The 17,201-nt window shown below is 42.6% G+C and overlaps 1 protein-coding gene across 12 annotated transcripts in view; it reads right to left on the bottom strand.

Moving 5' to 3' along the window:
• Positions 1 to 17,201, bottom strand: part of Wnk (Wnk kinase) — a 407,304-nt gene that overhangs the window by 368,264 nt on the left and 21,839 nt on the right. The gene's annotated exons all lie outside the window — the stretch shown is intronic.

Genomic DNA, 17,201 nt, shown 5'->3' on the forward strand with positions numbered 1-17,201 from the left:
CCTTTCGTTCCTATCGTGCAATTTAGATATATGAGAATAATTTAGAAGTTAAGAAGGGCTCTTATAGTATTTTTATAGTGCCTATAAATGCCTATTTTGGGTGTTTTTGCCTAAATGCCTATAAGTGCCTATAAATGCCTATTTTAAAAATGAGAGCCAATATGAGCGCTATTCAAGCCCAAATTTTGTTTTCGAGTATGGTGTGAGACTATTATTCATGTACAAAAGGCAACAATGATATTTCCAAACACTATAAGGTTCAACAAAGACAAAGCTGACATGCTGCGAGTGATTGGAAGAGGAGCATGAGGAGTGCAAAAGACGCTATTTTTGCATCTATAAGGTGAAGCATGTCTCAGCGTCTGCAGTGGAATTGACTGATTGATATGTGGGGTTTAACGTACCAAAACCATCATATGATTATGAGAGACGCCGTAGTGGAGGGCTCCGGAAATTTCGACCACCTGTGGTTCTTTAACGTGCACCCAAATCTGAGCACACGGGCCTACAACAGTCTGCAGTGGTAGGAGGAGAGAGAAAGATTAGGTAAGAAAATAAAAGTGACGTCTATGGCTGAGGACGTTGTGACCGCCTTCTAGAGACAGACGTCCAGTGCCCTAAAGGAACTGAAGAACCACCCTGAAAACCTGGGTGTTGCGGTGGGAAAGGAACATGTGGTTTTTCTGGGCAGCCACAGGTAGCAGGAGAACGAGTGAAAAACCATGGGGGGCAGCTCATGGAATGCTCTCGTTGATTCAGTGGTGATGAAGGTCGCCAAATTGTTATACTTTATACAGTGAAGCCTGAGACAGGCGCCGGCATGTTTTCAATCAACGGTGTATTAGCGTACATTAACCGTATGCTTGAATACGCTTGTTCCGTATGAAATCCCTGGTCATATGTCTAAGTGACAAACAAAGAAATACAGAAAGGGTTTCAAGGTTAGACCTAGGCCATTATTCAAAAATGACAGCTGTAACAAAGTGAAAAATGAACTAGGATGGGCATTACTTTCATCTGGTTGAATCAAACTGTGGTTAAAGCTCTCATGTCAAGCATTTCATGGTAAAACTCGCATTCGAAAATAAATGTACCTATACAGTCCTCTTTGCGCAATGGTAGTTAAGATTCTGGAATGTCATATCAGATATAATTTTTTCTAATAATTCGTTTTTTGTTGGTTTCATAACAGAATGAAATGGCTTATAAAGAGAACAAAGTGTGTTGTGTCAATAAAGGCATATTTCCTTTGACATTTTAACCGATCAGCTGCAGCGCCTTGGGGTAAAAAATGTTATGTTCATGAAGCTTTTGTTTTGTTTGTAATTTACTTTTTAAGCGTCCCTCTCTAGGTGACATAATGAGTTGTAGTTAGACACTAGAAGTTCTTGATTGCCCAATGAAAAGTGTTCTACCACGGTGATTTTGCAAATTTATTTCATTTTTATTTTTTTCATTTATTGTTTCACTACGAGCCACCAAAACATGATGCAAAGAATCAAGCTTGAATCCCTTGCCTCTCGTCCCATGTAGCCATTGCGACCCTCGTTTCTTTCATGTTTTCTTCGGTATTGGGACTGAATCGCGTAATGCATACACACCAAGAAAAACATGCGTAAGCAAGGTCACGCACGCATGACGTGCCCCAGCCTACATGTGCATGAATGTCCTTAATGTTTTCTTTGGCATTCTCTGTTGTGTATTACCAGTTTCTGTGGCATGGATCAGTCAGTGCGTGTACTTTAGGAAAGGCTGGTAAGAATCATGTATAGTGACCGCGGTACAGCATGTCGCTCCGCTGAAACTGCGGTCAGAGACGACACACCAAACACAAACTAAGCGTTGTGAGGGTTGGTGAAGGCACGATGCAGGAACGACGAGAAGACAAATGCAAAAGAAATGGGATAGTAATAGTAGTAGTCGTAGTATTAGTAGTATATAGTAGGAGGAGGAGTGGTAGTTTGTGTGGCGTTACATAAAAAAACACAATATGAATATGAGGGATGCCGTAGTAGAGGTCTCCACAAATTTTGACTATCTGGTGTTCTTTAACGTGCACTAACATCGCGCAGTACTCAGGCATCTACTTTTTCGCCTCCATCTAGATGTGACGGCCACGGCCACAATTGCACGTGCAGCCTTTGGGTCAGCAGCATGACTGGTCTACCGAGGCGGACGCGAAACGAGGGCCGATTAGTGAATAGCATCTCTAGGCTATTCAAAACAAAAATAATAATATCAAATTCCGTTTGCATGTTATTCCGTTTGCATGTTCTATTATTTTTCTCAGCTTTCATTCATTATAGTGATTTTGAAAGGGCCGTGCAAAGACACGGAGAAAAGAAAGACATGGAGACAAACACCACCGTCTTTCTTTTCCCTTTGCCTTCGCACTTCCCTTTCAAAATGACATGAAGCAGCTAGCCCAAACCAAAGTACTGCTCGTTCATGCTACACAACAGAACGCACAAATTGGGCATGCCAAGTAGAATAATGTCACGTGCGACGCTCTTAATAAGGTACCGCTTAAAATACAACATATAATCAGGAGACAGGACATTTTTTGTCTGTTTTTCCAGATATAGCTAGCACTTAACGAAGTTCTGATGAAGAGCATACGGTATGTGGCCTCAGCCCACAAATGTCAACGTAAAAGAGTGACGTAAAAACAGGACCGTTCCTTGCTGTACGTCACTCCCTAGATCTTGGGGCGCACGTCCGCAAGAAGGGCAAGTGGCATTCATTCGAAATTGAGCTTTTTTCGGCGACATGTTTCAATCAGTTTATTACGTGTAAAATACATAGAATTGTTTGTTATTATTATACAGTTAGGACCCCGGAGCCCATTGAAGGGCAGTTGCAGGGGTCCGTTTTGTAATGTAATTTTGCAAATCTTAAAAGGAATGATCCGAAATGCCCAAACCTAGTGAGGGGCCCTTTAAGGTTTTCACCTATAGAGGAGAAATTAGTTCTACGCGATTAGACCTAGCATCTCTCTCTTCCGGGGTATCAGTGGTCTGGTTATTTGCTCCTGCGCTGCCCTTCCCAGCCACAACGAAACAAAAGAAACCCAGGAGAGTGTTAATTGAATGGTGGGCAGTTGACGCACAATGCTAGACAACAAAACGGAAGACCACATACTGCGAATTGCGCACGAAATGCATGCCCACGTTCAATCATTGGTACCTTTCATTTTTTTACTTCTTGTCGTAGATACAAGTCACCAACGTCGTTGTTTTGGGATAATTCAATTTGGTAGAAATTTATTGTGCCTATAATTATATTTTTGAGGGCCTAAAACGGTGTCTTACCTGCCTGTCTTTGGCGCCTAAAACACACTTTTTAGTGCCTAGAAATCCGGCCACTATTGACCGATATTGCAGAGTTACCCTGTACGGCCCCCAACTGCCATGCTGTGCTGCATGTTGAACATGGCTGAGCAAAGATACTTTGAAACTGTATTGCAATACAATACAAGATAGTCAGAGTATTGGAAATACAGATCAAACATACTGCCCACAAAAATTGTATCCTAACATACTTCGATACATTTGCAAATTTGTTGTTATAGACCCCCCCACCACTCTAGTAGCTAATGTCATACCTGCGAAGTTCAAGAATTGCAAATCCGGATGATTTCTGCAACGGAGGGGGGAGAGGGGTTGATAATATTTTCTACTTTTTTTTTGCACCAACAGAAAACAAAAAAGGTCACAAGAAATGGGAGGGGGGACCGCGTTGATTTATTCCCTTTTTTCTTAGCAACAAAATAAAAAAACAACGAAAAAAGGGGGGTAGGTAAACATGAATGTTGAGGACTAATAATGGCTTGGAGTAGCCAAATTTACTCGTATTTCTAAAAATTTCCCACCATAAAATCAAACAAGCAAAATCTATTACTGTCATAAGAATTCGTGTATGCCTTCCTGGGACACACGTGAACGGACAAGACGGCGCAGCCGGCTGCCGGAAAAGCATGGGTCAAAGCTTCGCTTGCAACTACTGAAAATGAATGCCAAAGTATATCCAATGTAGATTGACAGGAACAACATGTGTTGCTAGATTATTTGGACAGGAATGCCAAATCCTTTCAAGCCTTTTTGTAGTCTTTATTGCCTTTAAGCTGATGATCGCACGTTGCGGCCGCAGTTACCCGCGTGCCGGTTGCGGAAAACGGTAGTTATATTTTCAATCCACACACGCCATCAAAACCAAGTAATTTCTTGTGCTATCTATGATTGTATCTGCCGAGGTTTTGTCCGCAGCTCTTGTGGAAAGCAACATCATATTGACTGGTCGAGCATTGGACACGCATGCATTTTCGGAGTTCTGTCAGTTCGTTGCCATACATGATCTTGTCTAAAGCGACCACATTTTCGTCTATAGCGGTTGAGGCAAACGATAACCAAAGTTCTGATAGTGTGTGCGCTAGCTGCGCACGTCCTTCCAAAACTTCGAACCCGCTGATCTCGGTCTACTTTCGACAGTTTCAGTGCAACAGACGAATTCCACCAGACATGTCACGAAAATTCAGTAACGCTGTCGTCAGGTTTTGCATGGTAGGCACAAGCCTACCACAGTTACTCTTGTGTTTTCGCTGGTGCGTGCTCTGTTTGTCGCCATGCAAAGAAAAAATGGGACACCGATGAGCTTTCATAGTGTGGGAAGGCACGATAAAGATGGGCCAGGTCTCTCATTTTTTTTCTGTTTACAAAAACTGTCACAAGAAGATTAGCTGCACAAGAACTTGCCTTCGACACTGGTTCATCAGTTATGTTTCAGAGCGTTTACCCAGCCAAAACGATTAGCTCTGTCAAGAGTGGGCATCGGAGCAGAACTTTCCGCATGGCTCGTAATCCCTGTTTTTGTCCTGCGTAGGTGTGTACTATGATTCTGTTATACGCTAGAAAAAGTGACAACTGCTTCTTAGTGTTGTTCCCGAGCCCACGGGTGATATACGAAATTACTTATGAATATTTTAATTTGACACTTGCCTTGTTACTGCTGTGTTCAAGGGATATTGAGACAAACACTGGACCTAATACTCGAGTGGATTCCCTTTTTTTATATTTGACACTTCAGAGCAAATAAAGATAATGTTTCGCTTCATTAAGGACATGCACACCTGCTCACTCCAGTCTCCGAAAACTTCAGCAAAGCAATCCGCCGATATTAAAGACATCAAGAATAACCCAAGAAGAATGAAAACGAAATTCAAAGCACTGAGCAAACGATTAGACAATGTGGAAGAAAAATGTAAAAATTTTCAAGCACAGGATGCAGACATCGCTAATATAAAAAGCACTATTCATGCCCTAAAAAATGAAAATGAACGATTTTGAAGATAGATCACAGCATAACAATCTAGTCATCCGAAACGATTTGATTGAACCTGCTCATCGCTTAGGTGTTTTATTACCGTGAAAATGCCGACACCTAATAGTGAAATTTCCAAGTTGAAAGAAAATGTCCTTTCACAACAATATTGCCTGAAGTAAGATAACATTTTGCCTTCCCCCCCCCCCCTGGTGAAGATACTATTCCCCCCAATCCGCCTTGCTTGTAGAAATCTCATCAAGTTTGGAAAAGATAAGCCTGGCACACCAGCTCTTAAACTTAGACAAACTGATCATGAACAATAAGTGCTACATCATCGATGCTCTTAAGCGCGTTGCAGAAAAACAGTCGCAGGGGCAGCGCACAGGAACCACGGTTTCTGCAGGTGCTTTGACTTAGCGAAGCGAGAGGGGTTGTGGACGGCCTTCAGAGTGCTATATATCAGTCTTCTTTAGTAATATATGAAGTGCATTGAACAAATATTTTTCTTTGTTTTCTACCATTGACACGTGTTCACCACATATCATTGCTTTAATCGAAACACGGCTTTCAAAGGATATCAATGATTAGGAAATTTTCGACAATGCCCATCGTTTTACGATTTATGAGAAAAATAGGGCTGTGCATTGTGCTGGCGGCGTTTTACTCGCCATCTCTAATGACATCCCTTCTTGACATATTTCTCTTGCTACTGACCTTGAAATTGCCTGGGTATCAATAATTATTAACCACCAGAAGTCAATTATAGGCGTGTGCTACCAATCTCCTCCTTCCTCACCGGCATTCATTTACGAATTGCATGATGTAATAAATGATGTTAAGTCACGATTTCTATCATCTCCCCTGTACTTACTAGGCAATTTTAACTTTCTTAACACTAAATGGAACACTCAACCTTCTTCATTACAGCCATTTTCATCTCAGGCTAAAGAATGTTTAGATTTATGCTCAACTTCTTTGCTTTCACATGTTGTAATGCAGCCTACAAGGAGCACTGCTAGTGTATCAAATTCTCCTGACTTAATACTTACTACTGAACCCAAGCTGACCTTTAACCTCACACTTCTTCGACCATAAGTGATCATGCTGCTTTACATTTTATCCACTCGACTACAGGAAAGCTGATTTCGAGGCTATCAGTACAGAGTTATGCGCGTTTCTTGATGCATTCCCGACTAATTTTGATAATCGTTCCGTTGGAACCTGTTTATTAATAAAGCTAATGAACTGTTGCACAAATATATTCCTAGCCGCACCAGCCCACAAGCTCCCTGGTATAACACTTGAATTAAGCGACTTTCTAATCGTAAACAGCGCTTGCACCGAACAGCTAGATTGTCCCCAAGTGTTTTTCATTGGACTACATACAAAACCACTTCTGACAAACATCTTCAAGTTTTAAAACAGCCAAAACACTTTTTCCTTACTGTCACTCTTTCATAATTTATTTTGCAAACTAAGGTAAAAAAATTATTGAAAGTAGTTATGTTTTTTCCAATAACTTAATTTTATTAAATAATTTTAATGGACAGTCCATCATTGAAGATGGTGCTGCAACTCATCTGAATGAAACATTTGTTCAAAATTTTTCGTTTTCTTTCAATAAAAAAACTTCCTGAATTACATAACTATGATTACTATGCAATGTTCCCAGTAATAATTGATACACATGGTGTAGCTAAACTTATTAGTAAACTCGACTGCAATTCTTTGCCGGGCTTCGACTCAATGAACACTGACGTTTTCAAAAAGCACTTTTGTATATAGTTCTATTATACTAACAAAAGTTCTTCAACAATCACTCATCACAGCTGCTTTACCTTATCAGTGAAAGGTTGGGAAGTTGGTTCCACAAACAACCAACTACCACCCCATTTATCTTACCAGCACGAGTTGAAAACTACTAGAACATATCATATTGAAAGGCATTGTCGATATACTTGATGATAACACCTTATTTTTCTTCTTCACAACACGGTTTTATTAAATCGTACTGATGTGAGACTGAACTCATATCTTTCACTGATCATTTCATTTGAAATCGTCATTCATCATGCGAAGAGTATATTTTCTTAGATCATTCAAAAGCATTTGATAAAGTCTGTCATAAGCTTCCCATCCACAAATTACGAAACTTGAACATTGATTATAATCTATTAATATGGATTCAATGTTTTCTTACTATTCACATTACGTTACCACAAACAGCTACAATTCCTTAATGTCCCTAGTTGCCTCAGGAGTGCCCCAAGGATCGGTTCTCGGTCTTTGTTGTTTTTAATATATATTAATGATCTATTCTCACAAGTGTCTTCTAATACAGCTAAACCTGCCTATAACAAACTACCATTAAACGAATTGCTCAATATTACAAAGTTTTTCTATTTCCAGCTTTTACTCCATCGAAGCACACATATTTGTGACCTCTTTGCAGCAAAGTAACAGCTAGAGACATTCTGGATATGACATATTTTTACCACGGACAATTTAGTAATCTTGCAGCGGATTTCACGATTCTAGCACGAGCATTCATCTTCTGAGGTGCACGGCGCGCTGATGTCCTCATTGATTCCCAGGCGAGAGCGAGAGCTTGTGTGCGCAAGAGGGGTAGGCGGGCCTGCACCCGTCTCTGGCCGCAACGGGTGCGTATGTGCCCTTTTCTTCCGTCCAACGAAAAAAAAAAAAGAGAATAAAAGTATGGTTTTTGCATTGGCAGTGCCACTATTTCATTGCAGCACAAGTCCTTTGCCTGCACCTTAGATGAGCAGGTGATGCCACATTGCATTGTTTGTTTTTACTAAGCGTCACACATGTGCGGCCTTGCACTGCATATGTCGTTGACTCTTCATTTTAGATGCCGTGCACATAGTAATGGCTTCACTGCACGTGCACGGAGTGGCCCTCGACTAGGTTTATCTTTTACTTTCTTTATTTTAATGTGGACAATGGTGTCGTTACTACCGATGAGATGTCAGATTAGACGCTGATGGGAACTCTCTGAGATCACGGAGACAACGACGAATCTTCGGAGGTCGACTCACCTCCGAAGCTCTGACAATGCTACGGTATGTTGAATGCTATGCAATAAAATCAATGTGACAGCAACAAATTGTAATGTCATACAAAGTAAAGCTGTGAGCCAACTCATTTGGGTCCAAGATCCCAGAGCTCCTAAAAACACTGGTGTAAGCATACCGCTCTTCCAGGGAGATGTGCTTTTTCCCCAGAGTCTATTCCTGTTGAAAGCAAACTGATGCTTGTTGAGATACCACACACACCAGCGATTGCGACCACGCCCTTAAACTGAAAGTTCTTTGTTGCACTTGAGCGACCCTTCTGCCCTCGTTTTTTCATGTGCTTGTTCAAAACTGGTGATTTTGTTTCTGCTGGACCATTTGATGGCATCTCAAACACGCGGAGGGATATTATCGTATGTGCGCTCCAGGCGATATAGGCCAGCTCATTTGATCTCTGCTTCGGCAGTGCTCGCGCGCTTTTACCCGTTCAAAAAAAATTACAATGCACGGGCCAGGCATGTTATCAATTTATAATTGTTACGGAACATGGCGGCGACGGCAAAAACCTGTTGAAAGTGTTCATATAATTGCTATCACAATAAAGATGCAGCTTTTACCACCAAATAAGTGCTTTGAAGGAGCTCTGCCTTCAGTTCCCCTTTCTTTTAATATGCACAATTATTTTTAGAGTTTTCGTACCGAACCTGCACATAACCAAATCCTCTTTACAATGAATTTTTTCAGGAATATGTCAATCTTGTTATACCAAGGTTTAACTGTATTCACCTTTTCTCTGACGATTGCCTTATTTTTATAGCAGCTACTTCAGACAACAATTGTAGTCGCCTACAATCCAACTTAAATAAAATATTTAAGTGGTGTAGCATGTGGCGCATGGAATTGAATACTAACAAGTGTAATGTCAAGCATATGTCTGGGTTACCTAACTCCTCACAAGTATACTACTTAAATAACCTCCCTTAGAGCAAGTAACCTTATACAAATACTTAGGGATTCATATCACATCCAACCTTAACTAAATAACAATACAAACCGCACCCTTAGCCACCTCAGGCGAAATTTTACTCAAGCTCCAACTCTTTAAAACTAGCTCTCAATAAAACATTTCTCTGCCCAAAATTCGAATATGCTTCATCTGTTTGGGACCCTCATAATTTAACGCATTAGATCTAGTTCAGCATAATGCAGCTCGCTTTATTCTTTCCACTTATAACCGAACTGCCAGCGTAACAGCCGTGAAAACTAGCCCATCACTTTCATCTCTAACAGCCCGATGTAAAACCTCCCGGTTATCATTGTTTCATAAAATATTTCACCACCCAACATTACATGACATGCCTATTCATAATGCACACTATGTATCATATTGCATAGACCATTGTTATAAGGTTCTTGTTCCTTCTAGCATCACAAACACATTTTGTCAATCATTCATTCCTCAGACGTCACGAGAGTGGAACCACCTCCCCCAAAACATTGTATCTATTAGTCATAACTTTTTTGTTTAGTATTGCATTAAACAACATTGCCAACTAGAATCTCATTTATTCACCTGTATATGCTACATGTCTGTTTTTCTTGCATTTTTTATGTTTGTACTCATTGTATAGCTTACCTTCACTTTATGCTTTGTAATGGTTTCGTAACGTTTTTTTTTTTCTTTGTATTACATTCCTATTTATGCTTTACCTATGCTGTACAAACTTTTCATTGTAAGCCACTCCTCTCTGTAATGCCTTGTTTGGCCTTGAGGATACAATAAAATGAAATGAAATAAATTAAATTAAATTATAATGTGCTACATAGCATTTCTTTTCAATAAGCCTTGTGTGGAGACATAGCGAGCATATTTATCTGAAAGCATGTGAACGTTGGGGGTAGCATTACCATATGCGAGGAAACGCAAAGAATCTTTCGTGGTTGCCATTGTTGATATAACTGCAAATTATAGACACATCAAAACGGTTTCGTTACACTTGCCTGAACTGATGCCGTCACTCGGTAAGAAGCATGTGTTTCTGCGTGGACATGCTTAATTAAAGCCACAGTGAACGTAAGCATGACTATGCTTTTCCTGTTAGTATTCGCCTGCGATGACACACCTGACACGCTGTGTATCAGGCATGGCTGTTCTGGCTGCGGTGCGCTTCATGAGCTTTTCCTGTCTGTGAGAATTCCCAGAAAGAAAGGGAGACCTGCTGAGTCTGTTTATGGTCTGCGCGCCTTTCGCGGCATCGACTTGAGCGTGCGAACTAAGCTGTCGACCTGACGAGTACGTAACTGCATTTGGCATTATCGCAAACGCGTGGGTAGAAGCGGGCTTCAGCCTTTCGGAGCAGCTTCGGGAGCAGGAATAATGCAGCTTTAGAGCACCAAAAGGTGTTTTAGAGCGTCAAAATTTTATTTTGTAAGAAATTTCTCGGGTACCACATCCCTGTTTATTAGAATTTGTACTTTTTGCTAAGCACAAAAAAAATTAGTGGTTTTTACTAAGCATGCAATGCTGATGAAGTGACCAGACTTACCCCAAAATTGATATATATTAAACCTTACAACATCAAAGCTGTAAGCACAGCAACTCAAACATAAAACATAAGTTGTGCTCCGGACAGCTAACCTCAAACAAATGAAAGAATTTAATGTTAAGGTGTTTAAATGTTCAAAATGTGATCAATACATTGCATCCAACATGAACATCAATTCAAGAATAGAGATGAGCTACTACATCATAAAAGTTATCTTCATACTAAACCCATGGTGCTCTATAAAAATAAATGTAAAAACTTATCTTTCGGTGATTGAAGTGTCGCAGCCGACATGAGAACCACGAGGAAATAAAGATTCGCTCGCTGCGTCATTGCTAGGCAATTAGGTGAAAATTTTTTTATTACGATAGGAATTATGTGGACACTCGACAGGTTTTCGCCATCGCTTTAATGTTCTGTGTAAACTACAAGTAACATTCCCCGCGCACCGTATGTTCTATTCGCATGTAAGGTTGAACATGCTGGGGTGATGAGAGCTGCTCAAGCAGAGATTAAAGAAGGCGGCCGATCTCCGCCGCTCAAAGGGGGCACGGGATAGCATCTCACCGCATGTCACACCTGTCGTCGAATGCTCAAGCAGAAACACGCCGCTCATTTTGAACGAAAAGATGCGAGGGAATAGGAAGAGGGGGGGGGGGGGAGTGTCGCTGGAGCTTTAACAGTGAGTTTTGATTCAAAGGGGGCGATTGCGATAATAGCTGGCACGCGCGTTACCTGCAAGTGTCCATGCACGGCTCGTAAACTATTATAGGAGACTAATGCTGGGTAGGTGGTGCTCCGAAAAAGAGCAGATGGCGCCCAGACGACCGGCCGCAGTGTACCACAGCGAGAGCATGCGCGTGTTCCACTGCTGTGCTTTATTTTGGGACGAACCGCCTGAAAAGCCATTGCGTCAGTAATACTGCACTGTTGTTTAGAAAAAGATACCTTTGTCCAAAAGCTACTCTCACTTAAAAAAGCATTAAAAAACAACGAGAATCCCTGCAAAGTAAACTGCGCCTGTGCATATGGCATCGAAGGGATATTGCTTTGTCATGATGGCGACTCCCTCGTCCTCATTTTCTGGTTGCATGCTGGGTTTTGTGTTAAAGCTAGTGCAAGCTTACATGTGCGTGCTGCGACCATACCATGCTGCCCACATTTGTAGTAAAACAAAACAACGACAGAGTAAACAGTAGCTGCGTCAATTTTTTTGCCGGCATCCTATGTACGCGCTATCCTTGGTATGTATGCACAGGGACATTGATCAAGCAGACCACCGTGGCAACATAGCACGTGTGGTATCCCGCTACCGAAACTGCCGACTCCAGAAAGCTAAGCTTCGAGTAGTCCACTGCTTTGTTCATAACAAGAACCTTAACTTCACAAGTAAGTTAAACAGAGGCAACTGAGCATCACATATTAATCGCGAGAGTAGCTTTTATAACAACTCAGGGGCATAGGCGAACGTGCCCCCGCAGAAATCTTGTGGACAAGGCAGCTGTTCCTTATATGCGTAACTGTTTACAAGTAATGTAACTACCTGCCTTTTTTTTTAGTGATGGTGGTGAGATTAGTGATGGTGGTGAGATGGATGGTCCTGAGGTGCACAACTCCACGCTCAGCGGGCCAGATAAAAAAATACATATGCCGTATGCTGCATAAGACACTCCCTTTATTTCCAGCAAAATGCCGTTTAAATTCAACTGTTTGCCCCTGGTTTCCACTGGTAGCCATCTTCACTTTCGAAGAAATATAGCAGACACACGCCATTCAGTTTAGAAACCAGCCCAACACCACTCTAAGCAGAAAAGCGAGAGCAGAACATATATGCTCACCTGACCGCTCGGATGCAACGCTGCCTCCTCTCTTATTAATATGATTGAAAAGAAAAGGCGTTGACGGATACGTCCTCCCTCTTTCTACATATTGCTGCACTTGAATATGCAGCAGTACTGCCAGCACCCTTTGAATTTTTTACGGCGAAGCACGCCCGCACTGCCTCTACCAGCCGCCACTCTCGTCTGCGGAAACCGCTGAGAAGTGCTCGATTTGACCACCAGGGCGGCCGTGGAAGCTCCAGCGCTGGTTACCTATACATGGTGCGCTCTCAACGGGAAGAAATGATACGATAGGAGCATTTTTGCCTGAAGCTGCCGTAACTACTTTCTTAGATTAGCCTTTTGTAGAGTGTGGCGATGTCGGATCTAAAAGAGTCAGCTGTCACCCTTCGTATTGTCACGGGGTCATGATGTTGACGCAAGCAGCAGCTGTTGTTTCTATGAGTGAACTTTTTATTTGGGTAAACCTATGCCCGGAAAACGAAATGTCACTCTACAAGCAATGCACGCTGTAAACTGATAGCAGCGAACATAGAGAGTCGGCCATTCATGCTCTGCGAAACAGCGAAGTGCATTGGCACTTGTACATGTGCCATCGAAGATTGCAGCATATAACTAGCGGCTGCGTAAGTTCCAAAAGAAACTTTAATGTACGCATTGTGCACGTAATCTGATCCAAGGTTTTAAGATAATCTAGATGGTTCCCAGTCATTTGGGCACAGTTTGCGCAAGGTAGCATTACACGCGTAACGGTATGGTAACAAAAATAGAAATGAAGGAGAGCATGCGGCATTATCATTACATTACAAATTTTGCTATTGTAGTCATAGGTTCACCAATACTTTTTTTTTTTTTTTTTTTTGACGGTCTCTATCACAGACCGCAGGCAGTGTTCGGCGGCTGCTCGGCAACGGCACAGCGAGTTTATTGCAACACCACTGCAGAACTTGTAGTTTGACTAACAGCTTTGCTGTTAAAACATATATAGAGTCGTTTCATAAGGCATGCACACAAACGCCGCCCAAACAAGATTCATGCATTTTGTTGACGTGGCGCAAGATTCATGCATGAACCAAAATACGACGTGACCGAACTAATTTAATATTGACACGGTTGCGTCCTTTGTGTAGCCAACGCGTGTTGCACGGTCGATGATAAAACTCGACTGAATTTGGCCTGACAGGCGCAAATCGCTGATTAGGCGCAGCTTGGCAGAGAAGGTCAAATTGGCACAGAATGGCGCAATCGGCATAGCACTTCCACCCCTGCAAGCGTACTGAGGATCAGTGTCACCGAGATCCTCCCTGGTCATTTGCGTGAATAACTTCTTGGGCACATTTGTTATAGGCACCGTGCAGTCGAGTTTTCCAATCTGACTGCAGCGCCAGAAAACATAGCCTAGCGGATGAAAAAAGCAAGACTGAGACGTGGTTTGGAAATATGGAACGCGATGCGCACGTCTCGCACCCTGCATCACAGGAAGGATTGTGGCCAGCAGACACGGGGGGCGCATGCACGCGTCTTTTTTCTGCATGCCCCTAACGACCTATGTCAGCGACTTTGAGAAGGGGCAGTGTGAGCAATACAGCTCTCTTTGATCAGTGGACGGTGCCTATAGATGGTTTTAAGATTGCAACCCAAACAAACTTCTAGTCACCTTATTTACCCACTTCTAATGTCGAAACTGAAAGCACATTTTCAAGTTTGTTCTAGGGTAAGAAAAGTCTATCTTTAAACTTTTCAATTAAAAGGAACGTGCACAAAGTTCAAGAGAATTTCGTATCCTTTTTATGTAGCTCAAAAAAACATTTATTTGAATATATTTTGCCAAATAAGGGAAGGAAAGTATAGAAAATGAGTGGGCTATTTTCTAAAGCTCTTCTTGCTCACCGATGCTGTTAGGGCACATCGGTAGACAAAACCGGATGTCATCAAGGGCCTGTTTTTGTAAACAGTGAAAGGGTCTATATGCAAGGATTTATCGAAACGATCTGGCTACATATTTTTATACCACACATTTGCGTATTGTATCCTAGAGCTTTTTGCTCAACTAGGTCAGTCGTTCTAGCATTAGTTAACTGTTCTATCGTGGCCGAGGAAAGACACGGACGCTGGGACCAGACAGGAACGAATGCCCCTTTCTTGAAGGAATGCTCTGCTTTTAAAGCGCTTTATCGTGACGACGGTCCTACGTCATGGCTCGTTTGATAACCGATATCACACTCTTCCCTTCTTAGTGAAACAACAGTCATTTATTTAAACTTGCTCTTTTCGTGAAGTCTTTTGCAGCGTACCGCTCAAAAGGCTTTCGCACGCGGGTGCCTCGTCGCGGTAATGCTGACGATGACTCGTTGCCTGTAGGAATAGGCTGCTGAACTGCTGGGGAGCTAGATCTGGTCTTGTTAAGCCCTGCATTCCCTCTTTCTGTACCTGATGACGCGTCTAGAGATGGTTCTGGTAATAGGACCTGGGGAGTCTGGTCGTCGCTAGAATCTCTTAACTCTGATGAGGTTGCCCGAGTTGGATCTTGTCTTCTTGGCCAAGGTTCGCTTGACACGTTGCCTTTCGAAAAGACCTCTCAAGAAGACGAATCCTGCAAAAGGCTTCTTGGCATTTTTGATCCTCCTGGGCGGATTCCTCCATCATTCTGCGAACCAGTTGCCGATACCGCATTATTAGGGACTTCGGTCCATACGCTAGTTTTCTTCTGTCGCAAGCGATTCACGTGTGTGAATTGTAGTCGCCCTTGAACCCTAATCATGTACGTGACTGGGCTGACAACTTGCTCAACAGTACCTTCTTGCCATGATACCGGCTCACCACGTGTGGTCTTTACGTACACTCTGTCTCCCACAGAGAAAAATTCAGCGGGTCCTCTGTGGCGATTATGTTACTCCGTGTCTTGTTTCAGGTGTTCCACCATGTCTCCTGCAAAGCTTGGTTTAAGAGGAGACAATGTAATTCAGGGCAGGTGCTTTAGGAAAACTTCAGCAGGCGTCCGGGAAGTCATCGAGTGTGGGGTGTTTCTATAAGAAAAAAGAAAATTGTTGAGACGTTTTTGTACTGTATACTTCACTCCAGCATGTTGATCGCTCAGAACCTGCTTCAAGAGAGCTTCCTTGGTTGTGCTTACCAGTCTTTCTGCTGCTCCATTAGAAGCGGCATGATAAGAAGGGGTCCTAGTATGCTTGATACCCCTGTGCCTCAAGAACTCTCCAAAATCATCCGAAGTAAACTGTGGACTGTTGTCGGTTACAATTTCTTCGGGGTAGCCGTATGCGGCGAATAACGTGTCCAGTTTTTCCCAAGGTTCTCGTGATTGTAGTCGATGGCACGACAAACACTTCAACCCACTTAGAGCACATGTCTACAAGAACGAGTAGATTTACACCGTCTTTGACAGCGTAGTCAGCGTGAATCCTCTCCCAGACCTTTGTTGGATACCGCTAGGGTTGTAGAGAACCTGTCGACTTTGCTGGACGAGTGCTTTGGCATATTTGACAATTCCGGATGGTTTCTTCTACATCTTTGTCGAGTGAAGGCCACCACTCGTATGACCGTGCAAGCATCTTCATACAACTCATTCCTGGGTGTCCCACGTGCAGCATTGAGAGAACGTGAGCTTGCAAAGTTTCTGGCACGATCACCCGATTGCTCCAAGTCAAACACCCCTGCTCTGCAGACAGGTGATCTTTGTGTATGAAAAATGGCCACAGTTCGTCAGGGTAATGCTGTGGCCATCCTGAAAGAATGTAGCTTAAAACACGTGTTAGAACAGTGTCTCGTTTTTTTTTTTCTCGAGCAACGTCTTTCACTGTCAGCGGGGTTGCGTCGAAAACAGCTAAACACTCCGGTTCGTCGTTCCCAAAACTTGTAGACAGTGGCAGCCGTGATAGCGCGTCAGCGACTTCCATTTTCTTGCCATTCCGGAACTTGAGATCATACTGATACGCTGTCAAGGTCAGTGCCCATCTCTGCATTCCGCCGTAAGCGGAAGAATCGCAACTAAGTCCGATTGGTTTAGTGACGTCGTAGAAGGCTAATACTCCACTGTTCAGAATCATTTCCTTAGTTTATTCGAATGCCTTCTTGCACTGTTGCGTGCGTTCCCACTTGCGGTCTTTTTGAAGAAGCTCATAAAGTGGTGCTACTACAGTTGCCAAATTCCGCAAGAATTTGCCATAGAAGTTTAGGAGACCCAAGTAGGCCCTCAGTTCCGTGATACTACTGGGCTCTGGCGCATCTCGCATTGCTTTTATCTTTTCAGCAGTGGGGTAGATGCCCTCCTCTGAGACCTTGTGCCCGAGGTAAACCACAGAATTGCGAAAAAATTTGCATTTTTCTTCCTTCAGCGTTATGTTGTGGTCGCTGAGTGCTTTCAGCACTTTTGTGGCAGTTGTGTAGCAGTCTTCTGCACTGTGGCCAGTGATGATGACGTCGTCTATATAGTATCCTACGTT

Source organism: Rhipicephalus microplus, chromosome 9 (genome assembly GCF_043290135.1).
Source record: "Rhipicephalus microplus isolate Deutch F79 chromosome 9, USDA_Rmic, whole genome shotgun sequence".
NCBI lineage: Eukaryota > Metazoa > Arthropoda > Arachnida > Ixodida > Ixodidae > Rhipicephalus > Rhipicephalus microplus.